The sequence below is a fragment of the Pinus tabuliformis genome, chromosome 2_2, assembly GCF_031772625.1.
Source record: "Pinus tabuliformis cultivar Carrire ecotype Pingquan chromosome 2_2, CPIR1, whole genome shotgun sequence".
Classification (NCBI taxonomy): domain Eukaryota; kingdom Viridiplantae; phylum Streptophyta; class Pinopsida; order Pinales; family Pinaceae; genus Pinus; species Pinus tabuliformis.
Window position 1 is genome coordinate 330,917,844 of NC_142300.1, and position 25,408 is coordinate 330,943,251.

Genomic DNA, 25,408 nt, shown 5'->3' on the forward strand with positions numbered 1-25,408 from the left:
AATGGCCTAGGTGGCATGTAATGAATCAGTTTGCATCATCTTAGGGATGAGTCAGTTTGACCTCCCTAATCTTTAGCTTTCAATTCAGTTTGTTGTGCAACTGCTCCTCCTCTCATGGATTCAACCCCTAAGGCTAGGATGGTCTGTTTTGATGCCTATATTATGTATTTTCTTAGACATTTGTTGAGGTTGGATTCACTTGGATGCTCAGAGCTTGATTGTACACTATTGTAAGCAGTTTGGCAAGGAGATTAATAAGATTTGCAACTATTTTTATGGGATCCCTGTGGTATGGAGTTTTAGCACAATTTCTTCTTTTGTAATCATTTGTTTACATGTTTTATGTATGCTATAATCCATTTCAATTCTTCTTATTGAATGTTATCAAGTTTGATAGGTAGAATCCATTGTAACAGTGCTATGCCTTGGGAAATCATTCAATATTTCATGTTTTCTAATGTTTGAGAAGGATCCATGATTGTCACATGCCCTCCTCAGCTCCTCATCATTATTAAACACCTCACACCATCAAGCCTAAAGTGCTAAAGCCTATACCTACCTTGCCCCATAGAACACCTTGCATTTCTGACCTAATTTCCTAGACCTAAACAGCCCAGCTCCATCTGATCCAGCAAACACCAACAAATTCATTCAAAACCTTTCGAGCTACTATACCTAACCTAAAATCCGTTACCTGATCCAGTCATCTTGACTGAGATCCTTGCTTAGAGAGCCCTCTCCTGACCTAGTAGGGCTAACTACTAGGCTGAGCTTGGTTTGTGGTTACCCTGTAATTGCCTCCCTTCAGCCTGAGGTCAATCTAGGTGATAACATAGTGGCGACCATACCGGGGAACATAGTTTTATGTTCCTAAACAAATTGTATCAAGTTCAGATCTGATTGTTAATGGTGAACAATAGTCAGATGCATGCAAAGGCTGAATTCATTCACTTGGTGACTCCAGTGTCGAAAAATCCCAAGGTTCAGAAATTTTATGGCAACTCCACTCTTCAAGAACCAGTATGTTGAAGAATTTCTTAGTGAACTCATTGTTATCAAAATGGATTCGTTGGCTCGAAGGTATGATCCCATGAGCCAAGATCACATTCCAGGTTTCCCAAATAAAATTCTTAAGGTAGATTGGCAAAGGAATTTGCCTATGTTTAAAGATGATGATAGGAATGATGCTACTTTACATTTGGTTAGATTTCACATGCATACTTGCAAGTTGAAGGTTGATTTTCTTGAAGACTACTTGATGAAGATATTCATGGCCACTCTGGAAGGTGAAGCCCGATTTTGGTATGAAAGTTTTCCGCCTGCTTGTATTTACTGTTTAAAGGATTTTCATACCCTTTTCTTTGAAAGGTATAAAGAATCTTGTCCATCCTTTATATTAGTTCAGAACTGTTGTAAACATGTTTATAGTTTTATTGAAAATCTTGAGAAAATTTATGAAGATGATGACTTCATGGATGATGAGATCACGAAATCCTGTATGAAAATCCATTTCAGCAACATAAAGAGAGGTTAGAGGATACTTATCAAGATGCTAAGGAAAATTTGTAGTAGGTTCAATATCTTAGTACAATTGAAAATGATGGAAGACAAGGTCTTATTTTAGATCTGCTCATAGCAGAAGACAGTATGCAGGAAAATCAAGTTCCAATTTCATATTGTGATAAAGTCAAGTTGGCTATTTCAGATCTAGATTCAGATCGTGATGATGAAGAGTACCTTGTTCTGAATCCCATGAAGGAGAGCTCTATTGTTGAGATCATCTGGAATGAAGAAAACAAAGTTATTGACCCAAGTGTTTTCATTTCATTAGAACAAAGCCTTCACGAGGAGGTAATCTAGTCATTTTATGAAAAACAAGACGAGATCTTTGTTCAAGTAAGTGAAAAATCTTCTTTGGATAACTCAGTGGTAAATGATAGAAGTGTCAGTTTTGAGTTTCAAGAACTATCTGAAGTTTTCCCTCGTATGACTGATGAGTGTGATAAGAAACATGAAAATCTAGTTGCCATGTCATATGAAGATGACCAACAATGTATTCAAATTTCAGAAGACCAGGGAATTAAGGACTGTCATTTAGATTTTTCTTCTCATATTTCATGTTTTGAATTGTTATTTCAAGAAGACAATTATTGTTTTAGCAAAAGAAAACAAAAAGTATTATCTCCTCTATCTGAAGATGAGATAGATCAACTCCTGAAAGGTCATGTTACAGCGCAAGCTAATGATGGTTTGCAGTGTTCACATTGTCAAGAAGGTGTTAGTGAAGCTTCTTCCACTTTTGAAAATGAGGATAGTCTTGAAATTAGATTTATAGATCATCGAATAGATATTGTTTTCTTTCATGAAGATGATAGGGCTGTCAAGTTTGATAATTTTGAAGAATGTTTTCTGTTTAAGAATGATTTAGATTATGAAATTGAGGAGTATGAGCTTGAGAGAGACAGTATGCTAGAAATCGCGTCAGAATTTCTCATGCTTGAGGAATTTACAACCAACACTTAGATAGTAGAAGCTTATACTTCTCTATGCCTTCCTATCAATCAGCGACCAACTGTTCTTTCAAATCAGAATGAAGGAAGTACTTGTATTTTTGTTGCTGGATCATAAGACAAGCTAGTGCTTCAGGAGATAGATCAACTCCTGAAAGGTCATGTTATAACGCAAGCTAATGATGGTTTGCAGTGTTCACATTGTCAAGAAGGTGTTAGTGAAGCTTCTTCCACTTTTGAAAATGAGGACAGTCTTGAAATTAGATTTATAGATCATCGAATAGATATTGTTTTCTTTCATGAAGATGATAGGGCTGTCAAGTTTGATAATTTTGAAGAATGTTTTCTGTTTAAGAATGATTTAGATTATGAAATTGAGGAGTATGAGCTTGAGAGAGACAGTATGCTAGAAATCGCGTCAGAATTTCTCATGCTTGAGGAATTTACAGCCAACACTTAGATAGTAGAAGCTTATACTTCTCTATGCCTTCCTATCAATCAGCGACCAACTGTTCTTTCAAATCAGAATGAAGGAAGTACTTGTATTTTTGCTGCTGGATCATAAGACAAGCTAGTGCTTCAGGATTTTCAAGATCCCTTCGCCATTCTTTTGCAAACATTCGAGAAGATGAATGTTTCCTGGTTCGTTAGCATTAGCCTTGGTTTTAGTTGTTATGGTGAGTTGCCTACATGTACATCGTTCTGCCTGCTTGAGGAAAGTGAGAGCAAAATTTCAGTGAGTAGCCATCTGCTGAATTGGTTACATTGGAAGGTTCACTTCACATGATTGTACATATTTCTTCAGTAGGTAGGTGGTTGTCATCAGTATTTGAAGCCCTCAAATCTCAATGGTCCGGTGCCATTAATAAGTTTTGTAAGTACTTGTGTCAACTAAGTAAGTCTTGAGTCTCTCTCTCTCTTTTTTTTTTTTTTTTTCAGTCAATTTCAAGTCAGTTTCGAGTCAGTTTGTGTCTTTGACTCATTAGTATTTAGTCATGTATTTCAGATTGAGTTTTTTTTACTCCATAACCAAAGGATAAGGCTACTTGGTCTATAGTGTTCTTGACACCTCCAAGGAGCTACCATCCCCAATGGAGCCAATGTTAGAGTTAGTCTTTGCAGCCTTCCACCAGTGATCAAACATGCTCTTACAAAGTGGTCTTAGGGTGTCAAAGTCAAATTTTGTCATTTCAGTGAGTCTTCAAGTAAAATTTGGTCACTAGGTATTAGGTCTAGGATTGTTTTCACTCCTTCCAAAGTTTTCCAAATATTAGTCCATGTCACCATTCGGCTGAGTGTACCATCATTCAAAGAGTTGTCATCATTATTTCAAGTTCCAATGGGTCATTTTACACCTTGTTTGTGCTTCAGTTGTGCTTAGGTAAGGCTCATTTCCCTCTCCTAGGGTTTTGAAGGTAATTTTCCTTGGATGGTCAAATCATCAACAAAACTTGTATCCTGATGCTCATACACCTTCCCCTACCCTTAAAATACCTTCTTAAACACTTTCCATCACTGATATCCCTTAAATTCATCATTTTCCCACAAACCCTAGCCTATTGCTACAATTTGACACTTTTCTAGGTTAGGCCTGTGTTTTGCCCTTTTGGACCCCTTCCCCTCACTCAATCTTTGAAATTCCACTTTTCCCTGCTTCCTAACATCCCTCCCTACTTCCAAAATTTTTTCTCAAGAAATTAGAAGCCCCTCATCCCCTTCATTTCCCTTCATTTCTACAAATCCCCTATTCCACACATCGGGATATGTTTTATTCAAATGATGTTTCTGAGCATGAAAATATGAATTTGACAAAAGTTAGAGAGGTTTTTATCCATCATAGACTTAATAAGAAAAATTTCCTTCCGTTTTTACACAGGTCTCAATGTTTGGGAGAAATGTCCAAAACATCATCTGCCTTAGGAGAGTTGCTGCACTTCTATAGTGACTCTGGGAAGATCACGATTTATCCTAGCAGGAATGTCCAAAAGACTCGCTAATGGTTCAAATGATAACTAGACACAGAGAGATTTCCAATGAGCTATCATGAACTCAATTTGGAGTTGAGGAAGACCTCCAAAAGTTGACTGGAACAACACTGCATTTTGGCAGCCTCATTCTTCACATTTTGACCAGTCTTTGGAGATTGAGCTTTTGATAGGGAAAATGAGCTCCAAATTGAAAAATTCAAAATGTTCTAGAAATTATGCCTGACAAGCTTTCCAACGAGCTATCCCAAGCCCAATTTGGACATGGGGAAGCCTTCCAAATGTGGCTTGCACAAAGCGCTAGGCGTTTCCTCTTGGTGCTATGCAGTTCCTTCAGTAATTTATTTATCAGTCCACTGGTAAAACGTGAAGCGCCCTCGGCGCTACGCACTTTTTTGGGGCATGTTTTGGAGAAATGGCCACCACCACTGGATTTATAAGGCCATGTACATGTAGGAAAACCATGTTTCCAGATGTAAAAGTCAGATTTGCTAGGTTAAAAGGCCAAAAAGCTACCAAAATTTCATGTTTTTGCCTGTTTTTTGAGCCTGGCGCTGTGTGTTTGAGCAATCTTGGGAGATTGCAATTTTGGATTGTCAAATCAAGCTCAAATTTGAAATGAAGGGAAGTTTTGAAAACTAGACAAAACAAGCTTTCCAATGAGCTATCAAGAGCCAGATTTGGAGGTCAAGAAGGTAGTTAAAAATCAGCTGGAAGTTGGCACTGCACACTCCCTTCAGGCACTGCACGTTTGACACTGGCGCTGCGCACTTGACAGATTGCCTATTTTTTCACTGTTTCTTTTAGAATTTACTTTTCACCTATGGGATTTTAATCTTTTCACTGATGAAATGTAAAATCATGATGTAATTAATGTATATTTTGATTACTTAGGGTAGATACATCAGGTAAATGGCCTAAGTGGCATGTAATGAATCAGTTTGCATCATCTTAGGGATGAGTCAGTTTGACCTCCCTAGTCTTTAGCTTTCAGTTCAGTTTGTTGTGCAACTGCTCCTCCTCTCATGGATTCGACCCCTGAGGCTAGGATGGGTTGTTTTGATGCCTATATTATGTATTTTCTTAGACATTTGTTGAGGTTGGACTCACTTGGATGCTCAAAGCTTGATTGTACATCATTGTAAGCAGTTTGGCAAGGAGATTAATAGGATTTGCAACTATTTTTATGGGATCCCTATGGTATGGAGTTTTAGCACAGTTTCTTCTTTTGTAATCATTTGTTTACATGTTTTATGTATGCCATCATCCATTTCATTGCTTCTTATTGAATGTTATCAAGTTTGATAGGTAGAATCCATTGTAATAGTGCTCTGCCTTGGGAAATCATTCAATATTTCATGTTTTCTACTGTTTGAGAAGGATCCATGATTGTCACATGCCCTCCTCAGCTCCTCATCAGTCTTAAAAACCTCACACCATCAAGCCTAAAGTGCTAAAGCCTATGCCTACCTTGCCCCATAGAACACCCTGCATTTCTGATGTAATTTCCCAGACCTAAACTGCCCAGCTACATCTAATCCAGCAAAAGACCAACAAATTCAATCAAAACCTTTCGAGCTACTATACCTAGCCTAAGGTCAATACAGGTGATAATAGAATAACAAAATCAAAGCTCAGGAGTGGCAACATTTAATAATACATAGAATAAAGTTCGGGAAGGAGTCAATCGAAAGAGCAATCGAAGATCAAAATTAGTGAAAGAAAGAAGTAATGAAGCAGTAGTGCAAAGGAACCGTTGGGACAATCGGATCAACAAATACGATTAACGGAAGATGAGTGGAGGAGATCTTATTGCAGGAGATTACGTTAATAGATGGATGGATCACATCAAGTCACATGTCGATAGAAGGGTGGAAAACGTGTAGAATGATGGAGCGGTCTTCGTAGGTGGTAAGCAGTATCTCACGTTCCCTAAAAGCTGTAAGAGGAATTTGTAAATTTCACATGATTAGCCTAAGTGGGTGACCTGTAGCATGTGAAAACCACTTTTCTCGTGTACTCTCGGTTGGATATTGGTCTTGCAATACTTCACGCGAGATTGCGCAATAGCTATTGGATAATGCAGGATTGATCAACAGTGGAGATCGACCAAGCTAGTTGGATAGCAGGTGATGCGATAGCCATTGGATCAAGAGAAACAGATCGACGGTGGAGATTTGGAGTGCCTAAAGTCAAACATTGAAATGAATACGTCAGTTATGCGACACATAGTTGATGGTGATTGGTCAGGTTCGTTGTGGATCGGACGATAAGGAAATCCATGGGTATAATCTGATTAAGATGTGATTTATTAGCTTCCGCATATATTATGCATGAAGAAAGTGCTGAAGGAAATGAGAATATGAGTGAGATCTTATTACAAAAAGAGAGTGATGGGAAAAGATGACAATGAAATGAACCAAGTACTGAATCAAGACAACAAACTCCAAAGCTCATGCAAGAACTAGAAATCTATGTTTTTGGGGTTGCTAAAGGGTATCTTCCTCAAGTCATGGTCCCAGAGGGAGGAGGTGAGGCCGAGACACCTGCTGAAAACCTTATGGGGATCTTTTTCTCCTTGTTAACCTGCTAATTGAAAGAAGGCACAAATGGAAGCAAACTAAAACACAACTAATCTACTCTACACTACTGTAATGGAAATGCTGCTACTTAAGCAAATGAACAATTAATCCATGAACCTATGTTAGCATACATGTACAATAAAGAGGACCCTTGGCTGCTAGGGTTGGGCCGTAACGCAAGAGCTTCAACCCTATAAGTTAACTCAGTGCTGGCTAAAAAAAAAACTCATTCTTATTATCAAAACCATGGATTACATAAAAAATTGTCACAAGTCGTGCAGCTCGAAAATAAATTAGAGTCTTACAATAAAAAAATCCAAATCTTATTGAGGTCCTAGGCCTCTCTACTTATACATCTGAAGTCTCCAACGACTTCCTTAAAATTAGGGAGACTCGGCTCCCAAACTCAAGATAAACTTGTTCTTTGACTTTCACTTGCTCGGCTGCCTTCTAGTCCTCATGATTTGGTTGTTTGCACTCTGAGCTGATGGAGGAATATTCGAATGGGGGGTAGTAAATGAGGAGGATTTACCTCCTATAATTACTCTCCCTTGTCCCATTCGAGTTTTGACCAAGGTCTTTTGCCAAAATTCCTTGCTTTTATCCTTTAATCTTGCGTTAAATGCACATTAGACCACAAAGCAAAATATCCAAATCTAACTCATCTCATAAACAAAATATAATCAAAAGTATGGAATAAGTTGTGAGAATAGTTGGTTTGAATAAGCTATGAGGTGAATTAAGGCCCATATAATTACCCAATGATGAGCCTCATCATCACCCCTGTTAGCACTCGAATTTGCCTCAGGCTGAGGAAGGCAGAATCCAAGGCAACATCAAACCACTTAGCCTCGTAGCTAGCCCTACGGGGACAGGAGAGGGCTCTCTTCGGGTCTATCTCGGCAAAAGGTCTTCAAATGACTGAGATGACCAATAAAGAACACTGATTTTAAGCTAGTAAACTGATAGGGAAAGTTTGATTTTAAATTTTTAGGGTTTTGTTGGAAAGATGAGCACGACAATTTTGGGTGCGGGGATGAGACACAGTTTTGCAGAGGTCTTTTTGGGGCAAGGTAGGAGATTGTCTTGATGCCTTTGAAATAAGTGAATGGATAGATATGACCGGTGAGGAGTTAAGGAGAGAAAGAAACCATCGAGAGTTCTCCTTAAACAGATGAAAACATAGATATTAAGCAAACTTAAAGGCAGAGCATAGAAACCATGAATTCTACCTTAACACTTCATTTACTTAATTTGCAGAAAAGAAGAGTGGAAAAATGATACACATAACAAACTTACAAGTACATGAGAGAAACACACCATCCACACAAATCACCACAGGAATCCCAAATAGTGCTGCAAAACCCTGGTCTTTCCTTTGCCAAAATTGCAGAGATACAAAGAGTAATACAGTCTAAGCTTATCCCTCAAGAGTCCAACCATGAAAATGACTAAGAAAATACATAATATAGGCAAGCTAACAAATTCCCTTGCCTCTAGGGGTCGAGCTCATCATCCTAGGAGCTGTTTCAACCAATTCTAAACTGAGCACTATAATCTAGGCAATCAAAACAACTTGCCTCTATAAGCTAGGAAACCAACTCATTCATTAATTTTTTGCCATTTTATGAATGAATCTTCTAGAATAGGTAAATAAGTGTCATGTCATCATGAAATTACATCAATTACATCAAAGAGTATGAAAAACCCCGCCAAAAAGTCAAAACTAGTCAATGTTGCGTTTTCCTGAGCTGAAGGTGCAAAACTGGCAAATTTTCCCAACGCGTAGCGCGCCATTTCTCAACGCGTAGTGCGCCTTTCAGGCCACTTTTGAGGCACTTCCCGGAATCCAAATGAGGCACAAGTGGGCTTGTTGGAAAGGTCTGGATGTCTACTCTCCAGCCCATGTGGAATTTCTCAATTTGGTGGCCATTTGCCCCTCCAAAATTTCAATCTCCCAAGACTACTTCATGTGTGTCCAAAAAGTGGCAGAAGGTCATTTTTTGCTTGTTTTTTGACCTTTTGGGGGCTCAAATCTCCATGAAACTTCTTGGAAGTGGCTGAGCAAGTGTAATTTGTCATGAAAAATCCAGAAATGCTGAGTTTTTGTGAAATGGATCTCCCCAACTTAAGGGTAGCGCGCGGCGCGCTACGCGTTGAGGGCAAAAACCTGTTTTTTAGTGCAAAAATTCCAAAATGTCAAAAATTTCTCCAAATTTCTTGAAATTTGGACTGTAGGTTCTTCATCAAGGGCAATGATGAGCCAAGGATGCCTCAGCCAATATCTAGAGTCCTTCATCCACTTTTTTCCTCCTTGAAGCTCTCTTTACCTTTGCTTTCAAACTTCCGATTCTCGCTTTGTACACCAAGTTCCAGGACAAGTAATGATATTTCTGCCACCTCTATGAAGCCTCATGAGTGCATGTCCTTCCAAGGGTGAGTCACTTTGGGTTTCCACTTCATAATCGGATGAATGACCGGATGACATAACTGTTGTTGCACGACTGCCTTGGATGAATGCTGATATGTGAAACTGCTGTATACAACTAAATGTGAACTGCTCTTCTGATCTAAACAATGCTGTGACCAAGGGGAAAACAAATGTAACAAGGGAATATTAGGAAGGGGAGAATATCAGGGAATTAGGGAATAATGGAAATAAAACAAGGAATTTAGGGAAGGGAAGGGATATGGAAATCTTGATATTGTAGGGTTTTGGGGTGAAGTAGGTTTTGGGATTAAGAGAGGAAAATTACGAAATTTTATGGGAAAATTTGAAAGAGAATGTGGATGGAGATGAGGGAAAAGAGGGATCAAAAATGGGCAACCTTGGACAGCAAAATATTTTGAAACCCTAGCACCATTAAGTTTTTAAATCTTCCACAACAAAGTAGGGTTTTGAATTTTCATTTTCATGGCATTTTAACATATTAATTTCTCATTCATCTTGCAAAACCAAATCTAGCCATGGAGGAGAGGCCTACCTGCAATTTGCTTGAGAGAAAAGTGGATTTGGTAGCTTGCTGACAGTTTGTTGGGTGAAAAACCCAACGCGTAGCGCGCCTTTCCCAATGCATAGCGCCCCTCTGACGCGTAGCGCACGTGCAAAATAACATTGAGAAAGGCTCCCTGACGTGTAGCGCGCCCTCCCCGACGCATAGAGCGACTTTCAGATGCTTTTTGAAGGCCTTCCCGATGTCAAAATTGGGCGCAGGATAGCTCATTGGAAAGTTCTTTGAGTCTAATTTCCAACCCAACTGGAATTTTTCAATTTGGAGTTCATTTTCCCTATCAAAAATCAAATCTCCCAAGACTGGTCAAAATGTGCCAAATGAGGCTGCCTCAAGGCAGAGTGCTGTTGCAGTCAACTTTTGAATGCCTTCCTCAACTCCAAATTGAGATCATGATAGCTCATTGGAAATATCTTTGTGTCTAGTTATTATTTGACTCATCAAGAAAGTCATTTGGCCAACCAAGCTAGGAGAAAACTTGATTTTCCCAAGGTTACTTCAGAGGTGCATTCGACTCTCATGAGGCAACGGTATTTTTGACATTTCTCTAAAACCATGACACCTGTGTAAAAAGTGAAGGAGGTTTTTCTTCGTTTGCAGATTACTGTGGTGTGATTTTTGAATGGAGTTCGGATTTTCCACAGTGTTCATGTTTTTAAGTCGACGTTTCGAGTCTGAAACTAGACTCATCATTAGGACAAAATGTGAGGAGAAAAGAAGGAAATGCAAGGTATAAATATGAAGAACCTAGGTTGTGAAGACCAATGGCCGACTCTTTACCTCATTGATGATTAATTTATTATTATCTTTTAGGTTTTTTGATTTCATAATTAATAATATAATAACTCCTTGAATTTATTTTTAATTTTTATATTAATATTACCATATTATATTTTTTTATTTTTATCATTATGCTTCATATGTTTTATTAATTATGGTATATTTATGATGCTTTTTTTTTTTTTTTTTTTAATTGATTAAAATGAGGTTTTAATATTATTGTTATGTAGGTTTATTTATTATATCTTCTTATAAATTAATTTATTTGTTATTAAAATCTCTTTTTGTAATCCTTAGATTCCTTAGTATTATTCTTATTAGTATTTTAATATTTAATGCTTTTTTGTTTATATTTATTATTTATATTGTTAATGTTATTCTAATTCTATGTTATTATTTTGCTCTTATAATCTATATTATCATTAATGCTATATACTATGAAATTAGCTCAAGTTCTTCTATATATACCTATTGATATCTCCTATAATAGTTATTTATTATGATATTTATTAATGCTCTACAATGTATACTTATTAATAAATTTATTATTTATCTATTATAATAGATGCTTTACTTATAGTTGCTAATCTATATCATTATATATGTTATTTATTAAGATATTTATTAATGTTCTTCTATACATGCTTATAATATCTATTTAAAGGTTATATTTGTTTTTATATTTGATGAGGTTAATGTTAGCCTTATTATTTAATTAATATTAAAGTTATTAATGCTTCTATTATATGCATCCACTAATGTTTTTTATATACCCTTTATTAGATGATTAATTTTAATTATATTATAGGAAATTTCATAGGTTTCATCTTGTCTCGGATTCTTTAGGAGCAGCAGGTTAATATTATTAATCTGATTGGCAGGTTAGGAATTTCTAACATTGTTATTAAGATTATTAGCGGGGGTTAGCACGGGGTTCCAATTTTTGCTAATTTCCATGCCACCATCCCTATTAAGGTTTTTAGGATGCTTAATGATTTCAATAGCTTCCCTAACTTTACGTTTGAATTGGTGTTCTACATTAGCAATGACCTTGGTGTCTTCTAAGCAAATGTGATGATTAGTTTTACCAACATGCTCGGCTAGGGCTGAGGACTTGGTTCTTTCGTTACGAATGTCTGCACTATGCTCTTTGAGTCTAATCCTAACCGATCTACCAGTTTCTCCTATGTATTGATCCCCACATGAACATTTGATGATATAAACTCCTTTTTGCTGAAATGGCTCTTGGTTATCCTTAACAGATCTCATTCTTTGCTTAATGGTAGACAAGGGTTTGAAAGCAGTTTTTATATTTTTCTTATTGAGGATTCTGGCTATTTTGTCAGTGACCCCTTGGATGTAAGGAAGGCAGGTATTGGAGGTTGGGTCGTCTTTTGATTTGTTTTTATTGTTAACAGTTTTAGCTTTTTGGATGGCTTTGAATATGTTTTCATTGCTGTACCCTAGGTTGGCAAAGGTTCTTTTAAGGTAGGAAATTTCTTCATCGGTATGGTGTATATCAGAGATTCTATAAGCTCTAGTAAAGAGGGTTTGTAGTACCCCCATTTTTTGGGCGGGGTGGTGATGAGAGTCGGCATGCAGGTAGTTATCTGTATGAGCTTTTTTTCTAAAAACTTTGTGACCAATGGAACCATCCTCTCTTCTAATCAGGAGCATGTCTAAGAAAGGAATGCAATTATTTTCTTCAACTTCCATGGTGAGGTTTTTCTTCCTTGGCATGTTGTGAAAAAAAACCTCTCTCATGTTTCCCAAATTAATCTTTGATTTCTCTGAAACATCTTTTGAGTGAAACTTATCCCGATGTGTGAAACAAGGAGTTTTGTGGAAATGAAGCGAAATGAAGGGGATAAGGGGCTTCTAAATTCTTGGGGAAATTTTTGGAAGTAGGGAGGGATGTTAGGAAGCAGGGGAAAGTGGAATCTCGGAGATCGAGTGAGGGGAAGGGGTCCAAAAGGGCAAAACACAGGCCCAACCTAGAAAATTGCCAGGTTGTAGCAAGAAACTAGGGTTTGTGCAAAAATGAGGAATTTGGGGGATCTCAGTGATGGGAAGTGTTTGATAAGGTACATGAAAGATAGGGGAAGGTGTATGAACATTTGGATACAAGTTTTGCTAATGATTTGACCATCCAAGAGAAATTAGCTTTCAAAACCCTAGGAGAGGGAAATGACCTTGCCTAGGTGCAACTGAAGCATGAACAAGGTGTAAAATGACTCATTAGACACTGATATGATAATGAAAACCCTATGAATGATGATAGACTCAGCAGAATGATGACATGGACCGAAATTTGGACAACTTTAGAAGGAGTGAAAGCAAACCCTAGACCTAATGTCTAGTGACCAAATTTTGTTTGAAGACTCACTGAAATGACAAAATTTGACCTTGACACTCTGAGACCACCTTGTAAGAGCATATTTGATCACTGGAGGAAGGCTGGAAAGACTGACACTAACATTGGCTCCAATGGGGATGGTAGCTCCTTGGAGGTGCCAAGAACGGCAGATCTTTGGGAGAGCAGACCAGTGCCTTCATCCATTGGGCAATGGAGTCAAAAACTCAAGCTGAAATGCATGACTGAAAACCGACACTTAATCAACAAGACTAAAAATTGATTCACAAATGACTGATGACTCAACTAAAAACTGACGCGATACTTAAACACAACCGACAAACTGGAAATGATGCTCAAAATGGAGTTTATTCATCAAAACCTACTCTAACTGTTTCATTCATCACCTGATCAAGTGAAATGAAACAACCAATGCAACCAAGTAAGTATTCCGTCTGCTGTTTGAATCCTTCGCAAGTGCTCACTTATGAACAACAAGAGAGAACTACTGAACGGCAACTCCCATTATAGCTTAGAAACAGATCCGTTGAATGATATGATTTCTCTATCCGCCTCCAAAAACACTGCATAAGGATCTTGAAATTCAAGCACACTGGAACTTAGCTCATCCAATGGATTACTTCTCTTTTCCTCATACCATGAATGCAAACTTTGATCTGAGCCTTGTGACGAGACCTCTGCTGAAAATGAGAAAGAAACTGGCTGCCGGATCAAATTCATATCAGCACATGTTTCAAGCTCACATGTAGTCAATGGAGAAAGACTTTGACTGCAAACCTCATCCAAAACATCAGCTATTGGATCATGAAAAACTTGAAAAGACTGCTATAATGTATCCATTGAAAATGTATGACATCCTTCTAGCTGTTCATCTTTTTCTTGAGAGATTTTACTAAGATTCTGCCTTATAAACTGAAATGTTTCGAAACAAAAGGGTATAGAATCTTCCTGCATCATCAAATCATGTATTTCGTCCTCCAAAGCTTCATTTGTAATCTGCCCTTCAATTTCATTTGGTGGCTGCAAATCTGATGCTATAGGCTGCTCAAGAATTTTGTTTTCTGTCTCATCCTCAACATTAACACTGAGAGATTGCTGATTTGTTATAGGCTATTCATTTGAAGATTTACTATGCAATCTACCCTTCAAAAACTGAAATGATTCAAAACAGAATGGTACAGAGTCACCTTGAATCATTAATTCATGTGTGTCCACTTCCAAGTCTTCAGCTGGAACTTGACAATCAATGGCTTTCGGGGGTTGCAAATCTGAATATGAGAAGTCTTGAACAAAATTTTCATTGCTCTCAAGATGATTCAAATCAAGACTTGTTGACATTTGATTTCTGATTGCATGGTAGTTCTCTCTGATGAACTGAAATGAATCAAAACAAAAAGGCAAAGATCCTTCACTTACTTCAAAATTTGCTGCACTTCACTCGTCATTGTGATAGCTGGTATGTGAGGGCTGAACATTGTATTCAAGCTGCTGAAAATGAACTTTTTCCTCCCACAAACTAGCTGCTTGTTTGATTGCAAGAGTAGCCTCTGTTTGGAGAACATAATCATCATCATACTGATCAAACTGAGGCAAATCATCAGTGTAAAACATATCATCAAGCATGCAGGTCATGTCAACAGTTCTTTCTTCGCCAAGGTGATCTACAAAACAATCATTATCAGATCTATGACAACTAGGATAAGAAAGAAAATGTTTTGGATCAGCAACTTGTTCTTCTTCAATCAGCGAGCCATGAGCTTGAACATCATAAGCATTTCTTGCGGTGACCTTCTCCATCATCTTTTCCACTGCACTTACCAAAATGTCAAACTTCACCTCTAGAGATGTTGATTCGGCCGGATCTATGTTTTTCATCTCTTCTTCCTTCATCCTTACCCTTCGGATCAGCAGATGAGCCTCTACATTTACTGCACTGTTCTGCATCTCGTGAAGTGTTGCCAGGTTCCTTTCTCTCAGCTGAAACTCCATTTCCGGATCAAAGGCACCCGGATAGTGCAAGAGAGCAGATCTAGGAGTAGGCCTTATATCAATTGGGATCGAATAATAAACTTGGTTAAATCTGGCTGAAAACTGTTGTACTGTCTCCCCTGGCAATCTTTTCAGCTGGTTATACTCTTCTACAATCAAGAAAAGGTTCTGCCCGATCATCCACCTGTCGAGAAAAACTTTGACAAACTGCTGGAAATCTGAAATGCTTGCATCAGGCAGGGCTTTGAACCAACTCTTCACTTTGGCTTGCAAAGAAAGAGCAAAAAGCCTTATACTGACATCTTCTTCATCAACTTCAAAAAGGTCAAGAAAAGACTCAAAATTCTGCACATGTTGCTCAGCGTTGACATTCTTACATTCACCGTCAAACCTCGGCAAGTATAGATCATAGTTTTTGGGGAAAGGACGGAGAACAGAAGGTAAAATAAGAGGTTTATACCGATCGGGAATTTTACAAGGTGTAGGGGTATGTACAGCAGGTATAGAATCAGTCTTGGTCTCTTGAGGTTCATCAATTTGAAGATGGTCATCACAAAATTTAGAAGAAAGGTCTTGATCAAGCTCAAAGGTATGCAAATCTTTGGTATTCACAATCTTCAAAGGGAAAGAATCAACTGTAGGCCGAGGATCTTTTCTCAAGCATAGTATACTTTGCAAAGACTTCTTGGCATTCTTGGGAAAAGAGAAGAAATAATTTATGACAAAGAACAAAATGTCTCGGATGAAATTCCAACTTGAATACCTGATCTGCCCATGTTGTCCTTTCATGTTTTTGCTGGTCGGGATCATCCTCCAGTGGAGTCTTTGGATCTGATCTCGAAAATGATTTAGAGTCGCCAGGTGAATGATTTCAGCCTTTCAAGTGTCTGATCGTTGTCCACCATCAACAATCAGATCTGAACTTGATACATGTACTGGGGTAATTAACAAGTTAGATGTCACGTTTACAAGCTAGACCGGAGATTGACTGAAGCAGTGTTTATCTACTTCCGCTAATGCAAAGCAAAAGCGTTTCGAAGGCTACCTGGCATAACTTCAGGCTCCGTCTGTAGCTTATAAAACAAATGACATCAACAAGCAAACCATTTGTTCTTCCCCAGTATGGTCGCCACTATGTTAGCACTCGAATTTGCCTCAGGCTGAGGAAGGCAGAATCCAAGGCAACATCAAACCACTTAGCCTCGTAGCTAGCCCTACGGGGACAGGAGAGGGCTCTCTCCGGGTCTATCTCGGCAAAAGGTATTCAAATGACTGAGATGACCAATAAAGAACATTGATTTTAGGTTAGTAAACTGATAGGGAAAGTTTGATTTTAAATTTTTAGGGTTTTGTTGGAAAGATGAGCACGGCAATTTTGGGTGCGGGGATGAGACACAGTTTTGCAGAGGTCTTTTTGGGGCAAGGTAGGAGATTATCTTGATGCCTTTGAAATAAGTGAATGGATAGATATGACCGGTGAGGAGTTAAGGAGAGCAAGAAACCATCGAGAGTTCTCCTTAAACAGATGAAAACATAGATATTAAGCAAACTTAAAGGCAGAGCATAGAAACCATGAATTCTACCTTAACACTTCATTTACTTAATTTGCAGAAAAGAAGAGTGGGAAAATGATACACATAAAAAACTTACAAGTACATGAGAGAAACACACCATCAACACAAATCACCACAGGAATCCCAAATAGTGCTGCAAAACCCTGGTCTTTCCTTTGCCAAAATTGCAGAGATACAAAGAGTAATACAGTCTAAGCTTATCCCTCAAGAGTCCAACCATGAAAATGACTAAGAAAATACATAATATAGGCAAGCTAACACATTCCCTTGCCTCTAGGGGTCGAGCTCATCATCCTAGGAGCTGTTTCAACCAATTCTAAACTGAGCACTATAATCTAGGCAATCAAAACAACTTGCCTCTATAAGCTAGGAAACCAATTCATTCATTAATTTTTTGCCATTTTATGAATGAATCTTCTAGAATAGGTAAATAAGTGTCATGTCATCATGAAATTACATCAATTACATCAAAGAGGATGAAAAACCCCACCAAAAAGTCAAAACTAGTCAATGCTGCGTTTTCCTGAGCTGAAGGTGCAAAACTGGCAAATTTTCCCAACGCGTAGCGCGCCATTTCTCAACGCGTAGTGCGCCTTTCAGGCCACTTTTGAGGCACTTCCTGGCATCCAAATCAGGCACAAGTGGGCTTGTTGGAAAGGTCTGGATGTCTACTCTCCAGCCCAAGTGGAATTTCTCAATTTGGTGGCCATTTGCCCCTCCGAAATTGCAATCTCCCAAGACTGCTTCCTGTGTGTCCAAAAAGTGGCAGAAGGTCATTTTTTGCTTGTTTTTTGACGTTTTGGGGGCTCAAATCTCCATGAAACTTCTTGGAAGTGGCTGAGCAAGTGTAATTTGTCATGAAAAATCGAGAAATGCTGAGTTTTTGTGAAATGGATCTCCCCAACTTAAGGGTAGCGCGCGGTGCGCTACGCGTTGAGGGCAAAAACCTATTTTTAGTGCAAAAATTCCAAAATGTCAAAAATTTCTCCAAATTTCTTGAAATTTGGAATGTAAGTTCTTCATCAAGGGCAATGATGAGCCAAGGATGCCTCAGCCAATATCTAGAGTCCTTCATCCACTTTTTGCCTCCTTGAAGCTCTCTTTACCTTTGCTTTCAAACTTCCGATTCTCGCTTTGTACACCAAGTTCCGGGACAAGTAATGATATTTCTGCCACCTCTATGAAGCCTCATGAGTGCATGTCCTTCCAAGGGTGAGTCACTTTGGGTTTCCACTTCATAATCGGATGAATGACCGGATGACATAACTGTTGTTGCACGACGGCCTTGGATGAATGCTGATATGTGAAACTGCTGTATACATCTGAATGTGAACTGCTCTTCTGATCTAAACAATGCTGTGACCAAGGGGAAAACAAATGTAACAAGGGAATATTAGGAAGGGGAGAATATCAGGGAATTAGGGAATAATGGAAATAAAACAAGGAATTTAGGGAAGGGAAGGGATATGGAAATCTTGATATTGTAGGGTTTTGGGGTGAAGTAGGTTTTGGGATTAAGAGAGGAAAATTACGAAATTTTATGGGAAAATTTGAAAGAGAATGTGGATGGAGATGAGGGAAAAGAGGGATAAAAAATGGGCAACCTTGGACAGAAAAATATTTTGAAACCCTAGCACCATTAAGTTTTTAAATCTTCCACAGCAAAGTAGGGTTTTGACTTTTCATTTTCATGGCATTTTAACATATTAATTTCTCATTCATCTTGCAAAACCAAATCTAGCCATGGAGGAGAGGCCTACCTGCAATTTGCTTGAGAGAAAAGTGGATTTGGTAGCTTGCTGACAATTTGTTGGGCAAAAAATCCAATGCGTAGCGCGCCTTGCCCAATGCGTAGCGCCCCTCTGACGCGTAGCACACATGCAAAATAACACTGAGAAAGGCTCCCTGACGCGTAGCGCGCCCCTGACGCGTAGCGCGCCCTCCCTGACGCGTAGCGCGCCCTCCCTGACGCGTAGAGCGACTTTCAGATGCTTTTTGAAGGCCATCCTGGTGTCCAAATTGGGCACATGATAGCTCGTTGGAAAGGTCTTTGATTATACTTTCCAAATCAATTGGAATGTTTCAATTTGGAGTTCATTTTTACTATCAAAAATCAAATCTCCCAAGACTGGTCAAAATGTGCCAAATGGGTTGCCTCAAGGCAGAGTGCTGTTGCAGTCAACTTTTGAATGCCTTTATCAACTCCAAATTGAGCTCATAATAGCTCATTGGAAAGATATTTGTGTCTAGTTATCATTTGACTCATCAAGAAAGTCATTTGGCCAACCAGGCTAGGAGAAAACTTGATTTTCCCAAGGTTACTTCAGAGGTGCATTCGATTCTCCTGAGGCAATGGTATTTTTGACATTTCTCTAAAACCATGACACCGGTGTAAAACGTGAAGGAGGTTTTTCTTCCTTTGTATGTTTTGAACAAAAACCTCTCTCAGTTTTCCTAAATTCATCTTTTATTGCTATGAAACATCTTTTGAGTGAAACTTATCCCGATGTGTGAAACAAGGAATTTTGTGGAAATGAAGCGAAATGAAGGGGATAAGGAGCTTCTAAATTCTTGGGGAAATTTTTGGAAGTAGGTAGGGATGTTAGGAAGTAGGGAAAAGTGGAATCTTGGAGATCGAGTGAGGGGAAGGGGTCCAAAAGGGCAAAACACAGGCCCAACCTAGAAAATTGCCAGGTTGTAGCAAGAAACTAGGGTTTGTGCAAAAATGAAGAATTTGGGGGATCTCAGTGATGGGAAGTGTTTGATAAGGTACATGAAAGATAGGGGAAGGTGTATGAACATCTGGATACAAGTTTTGCTAATGATTTGACCATCCAAGAGAAATTAGCTTTCAAAACCCTAGGAGAGGGAAATGACCTTGCCTAGGTGCAACTGAAGCATGAACAAGGTGTAAAATGACTCATTAGACATTGATATGATAATGACAACCCTATGAATGATGATAGACTCAGCAGAATGATGACATGGACCAACATTTGGACAACTTTAGAAGGAGTGAAAGCAAACCCTAGACCTAATGTCTAGTGACCAAATTTTGCTTGAAGACTCACTGAAATGACAAAATTTGACCTTGACACTCTGAGACCACTTTGTAAGAGCATATTTGATCACTGGAGGAAGGCTGGAAAGACTGACACTAACAACCCCCCTACTGAAAGTGTTTCTAATCCTCTGAGAAACTTAGTCAATGTCCATGTCCTTCATGGCTCTGGTAGCTTCTCTGTCATCCCATGCCTTTGTTGTGGTCTCTTATTCTTGTTCATAGAAGCTTGATTTCCTTTCTACTTCTTCCCACTACCTCTTTTCCTCTTCTTCTTTTCTCCCTTCTAGCATCCTAGGAGTAGTGGTGGACTGAGTTTTAGGCCTATCCAATTGACCTTCAACCTTTAAATTGATTGCTTATACATAGGTGTCCTGTTGAGTGCCTCTCTCAACCTCTGAGGGGAGTGATATTATCTGATCTTCAAGCTGTGTGGCAGTGTGTTCCATCTCCTTAAGCAGGCATGTATACTATCATCTCCTAGTAGCCTAAACATATCCTCAAAATGTGAAATTTCTTGCTCTTGGGCAACAAGATATCTAGGTGCCAGTTGAGGATCATTTGCAATTAGATTATGGGTGCTAATTAGGGCCATGGGATTTGATTGTTCAACTCTAATGAAAAGAGGTTCATTTTGCTCTCTGGCCAATATTCTTTTCATCTCTGCAACCCTTGACTCCTCATGGTTCATCCATGATGCCAAAGCCATTAATTATAGATCTCCTAGCTCAGCATTAGGATCCCAAACATTCATGTCTGTGAGGGCCATGTTGTGCAAGTAAAACTCATCCATTTTGGTCCTATCCTCTAGTGTACTTTGATCACAAAGATCAATAAACTACCTGTAGTCCTGAAATGGCATGGTGCCCCTTTGTGCTAGTGTTTTAATCTAAAATTGTAGCCATTGTTCTCTGAGGTAAAGAGCATAGGATTTAGTTGGCATCCTACACTGGATGGCCTCCAAGGAGAGGCTGGCCATACCTACTAGTTGGTTTTCCCTCTCCTGTAGTTGTCCTCTCAGCCATGCATTTTCCCTCTCAAGTTGATCTCTCATTATTCCTTCTCTGTCCCTTAAACCACTTAGCTCTTTTCCCATTTCCTTGATCTTCTCTTCCATGTGCCTGATGTCTTCCACTCCTTTTTGAGGTATCACCCTGCCTCCTTCAAGAAACCGGTAGTAGGAGTCTAGGTTAGGTTGGGGACTTGGTTCCTTTGTCTCAGGGTCTTCCTCTTTTGTTTCTTGCTACTCCCCTACCTTGCTTTCCAATTTCTGTGCTTCCTATAGTTTTTTCTATGGATCCTGTAGGATGGCCTTACCCTTTATGGAAGTTGATCTAGTACTAGGCCTCCTTACATAGGTGATTGGTGACTTAGGGGAAGGCATTTTGTCTCTTGGTGTAGGGGAATCTTCAATCTCAATAGGTATTTTTGTTGATATTTGTGGCTTCCCTTATTTGATTCTTGTGCTCTTTCTTGTTCTGAAATATAGAGGGGTTTGCCTCCTTCTTTTCCCTTTTTGCTTGACTGGGGTGCTGAGAGTAGTGAGGGCAGCTATTGCCTCTCTCTCAGGGGGCCTCTGGAGACACCCTAGGTGATTCCTCCTTATGTTCTTCCCCTTCTGTTTCAATGCCTTCTTCCTCTCTGTTTTTCTTATCTTCTTCCTCTTGCTGTTCTTTCTCATCTCCATCAGTTTCTTCCTTCATTTCCTCCTCTGTTTCAACATCATCCTCCTTCTCTTCTCCCCCTTCTTCTTTTTCTTCATCATTTTCCTCTGTATTAGTTTCTTCTTCATCCATATCATCCCCATCTAGCTCTGTATATTATTCTTCTTGTTTTGCCTCCTCCTCACTGACAGAAGGACTAACATCATAGGTGAGGGTTTTGATGTCATCCTCTGCTGGCAAGTCTCCGAAGGTTGGCCATGTTATAGGGATCTTGAGGTTTTGGAGGGCATCCTCAATGAGGATCCTGATCAACCCATGGTGAGCCAATTGTTGGGAATTCCCTTCCTTTACTTTGTTGCTGGAGTCTATGAGTGATTGCATCAAGAAATAGGGTATGCTGAGTCTTTGGTGAACTGGTGTTTCTACCCCAAATCTTAATTCTTCAAGCATCCTAAAATGGTAGCCATAAAAAACACTATATCTACCGTCACATGAGATATATTTGATGAGTTGGTAACCTACCTCACTCCATGGGTATGGAAGACTGTCCCTCCTTACTCCATTTTTATCCTCTATGGGTTCTTCACCTTCTAAAAAGAATTTCATTTTTTCCACCTGACTGTCTGCTTTGTCTTCTTTTCTCCATGGAATTCCTAGGGAAAGTGTGGTGACCCTATTGATGAGCTTTAGGGTGAGATCTATAGTGAGCCCTCTAACTAGAACAATGGCATGGATTCTATTGTGTGGAGTGAGGGAATGAGAAAATTCTTGAGTCACCTCATCATCATACCCTATGAATTTTTCGAAAAACCTCATCCATTGGTGTCTTATAAAGATTTCAAGCACTTGGGGGTGTTGTTGTATCCTCACAGTGTTTATGGGTTCTCCCCTATTAAACCCTCCTGTCGTCTTGCTTGTGAGGCTTGAAGAGGAAATGAGAGGTTTGACACAAGAATTTTAAATTCAGGAGAAAACATAGTTTCTTGTGTATGTAATTCACCTCCCACAATTATTATATCCATTACCTTTTAGAGCATTTCTAGTTCATTTGCTTGTAAATGGGGATGGATTTTGAGATCCTACCTCTTTAGAATGGTGGCAGTGGACAATTCTCATGATATTCCCTCTTGAACCCTTCTCTACCTATCCTGTAGACTGCCTTTGTTTATCCTGTAGACTGCTCCTGGAGACTGTTCCTGTAGGAATTCCTGGGCATGCTCCTGTAAAAACTCTCTTGCAGAATGATGGATCCTTGCTTCCGGTGGGTGGCTAGAGTTATGAGAGTGACTTGAGTGAGGGAGTTTCCAGGAGGTGGAATGCATGAATGCATGCAAATGATGTTTTGTTTCCCTTTTTGGATTTTCAGGGTGAGGTGGTGTGCTGGCAGCAGAGGTACGTTGCCATTTTTGGACCTTTGGTCCCCACGAACACCTCATCATTCCCACTCCTCGTAATCAGCTCCCACCTCGTAGATCTATAATTAACCACTTCTTGTCCTACTCCTGCTTTGTCTTTGAGTTGACTGCAACCATGTGTGAGAGGACACCCAATTTTGTATGTGATGATTGAATGAAGGTGGCCAAGTTAACTGGCCACCTTTTCACTTTAAACCAACTACCTCGTAACCCTTACAAATTTTGATCAAATGATGCATAAGAGTGAGTAAGCGGGATACTTACCTGTGGTCTCGATGCCATGCTGCAGTTGTCGAAGATCAGAGGTGCTGTGTTGTTTATTTGCTGCATGGTCACTATTATTCCTCCTCTGCTGTCTGCTGATGGTTTCTTGGCTTTTGTAGGTGTCTGTGACTGAATATCTGATGCTGCTGCTGCTGTGGAGCTCTTGGATCATCCTAGTGAAGACCTGTAGTTGATGATTGATATTCTGTGGGATAGGCTGCTACAGCATTTGCTACAGGATGTCCTATAGCTGCTTCTCCCTTAGAATTTCTTAATCATGTTGCTAGCTGGGGCTGTGAGGATCAAGGGAGTAGGCGTGTGTGTGGAGCAAGGGACATTCAGGTAATGCTCTTACTCTCCTCTGTTTTCCCTTTTTTTATTATTCATAATTGGCAGAAAATTATCTCTTTTTGTTTTAAATGGTGAGTGTAGGGATGATGGCAATGGACGAGGAGAGGGGTTAGATCATGTCTAGAATGAATTTTGGGGACCTAACCAACCTACCATTCGCCCTCAAATTGCTTCTTGTAGGTTTTCTAGGCCATTGTAATTCCTACAGGATTATCCAGTAGGTTTTCAAGGGATTCTATAGGAATACAGGGGATCGTAGAGAAAACAAAGTCTTCACCTAAATTGAAGCAATGAAGTGAAAAAAACAATGGAGTTGATGGAGGGATGCATGGTAAGGTGTGAAGGAGATGAATATATGTGAGGTAGGGTTCCCTTTGGATCTTCTCTTTGTTCCTTGATTGTCTTTCTCGCCCCTTTGCAAATAACAATTATGTCTTTTTTCTCTCTTTTTTTTCGAAAAACACCTAGGCTGCCTCAGAGAGTTTTGCACCCTAGATGTTTGCCCTGGGCGCCTCAGGGAAGGTTTTCACCCAGGGATCTTCTTATTCTTTTTTTCAATTTTTTTTTCATCATTGGGCCGCCTCACGAGGTTTTCAACCCAAATATGGGACTCAGGCACTTCATGGAGGTTTTCACTTGAATCCTTATTCTTTTTCTCTTTTTCAGTGACCTGATGAGGGAGGAGCTGGGACTTGCTCCACCATCATCACTGTCTTATTGATATTGTCAATGAAATCTTGTTTTGATAAAGGCCTCTTGTACATTTTTAATCATGTCCATTAACAAGCAATGGAATGACTTCTTCATCTATAATTCTGATTTGCATTGAACCATTATCATGGCATCTTTCCACCACATAAGGTCCAAGCCATCTTGTCCTTAGCTTTCCCTTGAAGTCTTTATACCTAGAATCATATAACAATGCCCAATTGCCCTCTTGAAATTGCTTCTCCTTAATATGTCTATCATGCCAGATCTTCCTCTAACGCTGAACTATCTCTGTATGTAGGAGGGCCTGCATTCTGAATTCATCCAAGCCATTCAAATGGAACAATCTTTATTTCTATGCATGAATGAGATCCAAATCTAGTTGGGCTGGTATCCTCAATGTGTTATATTGAAACTCAATGGACAAAAAACCTTTTTCCCATAGACTAGCTCATAGGGTGTAAATCCAGTGGTGGTCTTCCATGTGGTATTATAGGCCCAGGTGGCTTCAACTAGTCTCTCTGCCCAATCCTTCCTATTGCTGCTCACTACTTTGGTTAAGATGCTCCCCACTGCTCTATTGGTCACCTCCACTTTCCCATTAGCTTGTGGATGATAAGGAGTGGAGGTCCTATGCTTGATTTTGTGATGTCTGAGTAGTTCTTAAATCATGTTGGAGGTAAATTGGCTGCCTTGGTCTGTGACTAGCTCTCTAGGGTACCCAAATTTGTAGAATACATTCTCCCTTAGGAACTCAACCACCTTCTCTTCCATTGCTGCCTTAATCGCTTTGATTTCAGCCCACTTAGTCAAATAATCAGTGCACATAATAATGTACTGTTTTTGCTTTGAAGGAGGGTTGATAGGCCTAATGAAGTCCATGCCCCACTTGTCAAATGGCTTGAAAGTCACTTGAGGTTGTAGGGGAATTTCATCTCTTGGAGTAGGCTTTCCCATCCTCTAGCACCGATCACATTGACTAATGTACTTTTTCACATCCTGATGAAGAGTGGGCCAATAATAGCCCGTTTGTAACACTTTGAATGCTGTCCTCTTTGCTGCAAAGTGACCTCCACAAGGTCCATCATGACAGGTCAAAAGGATGTCAAAAAATTCCTCTTCCATTACACACCTTCTCAA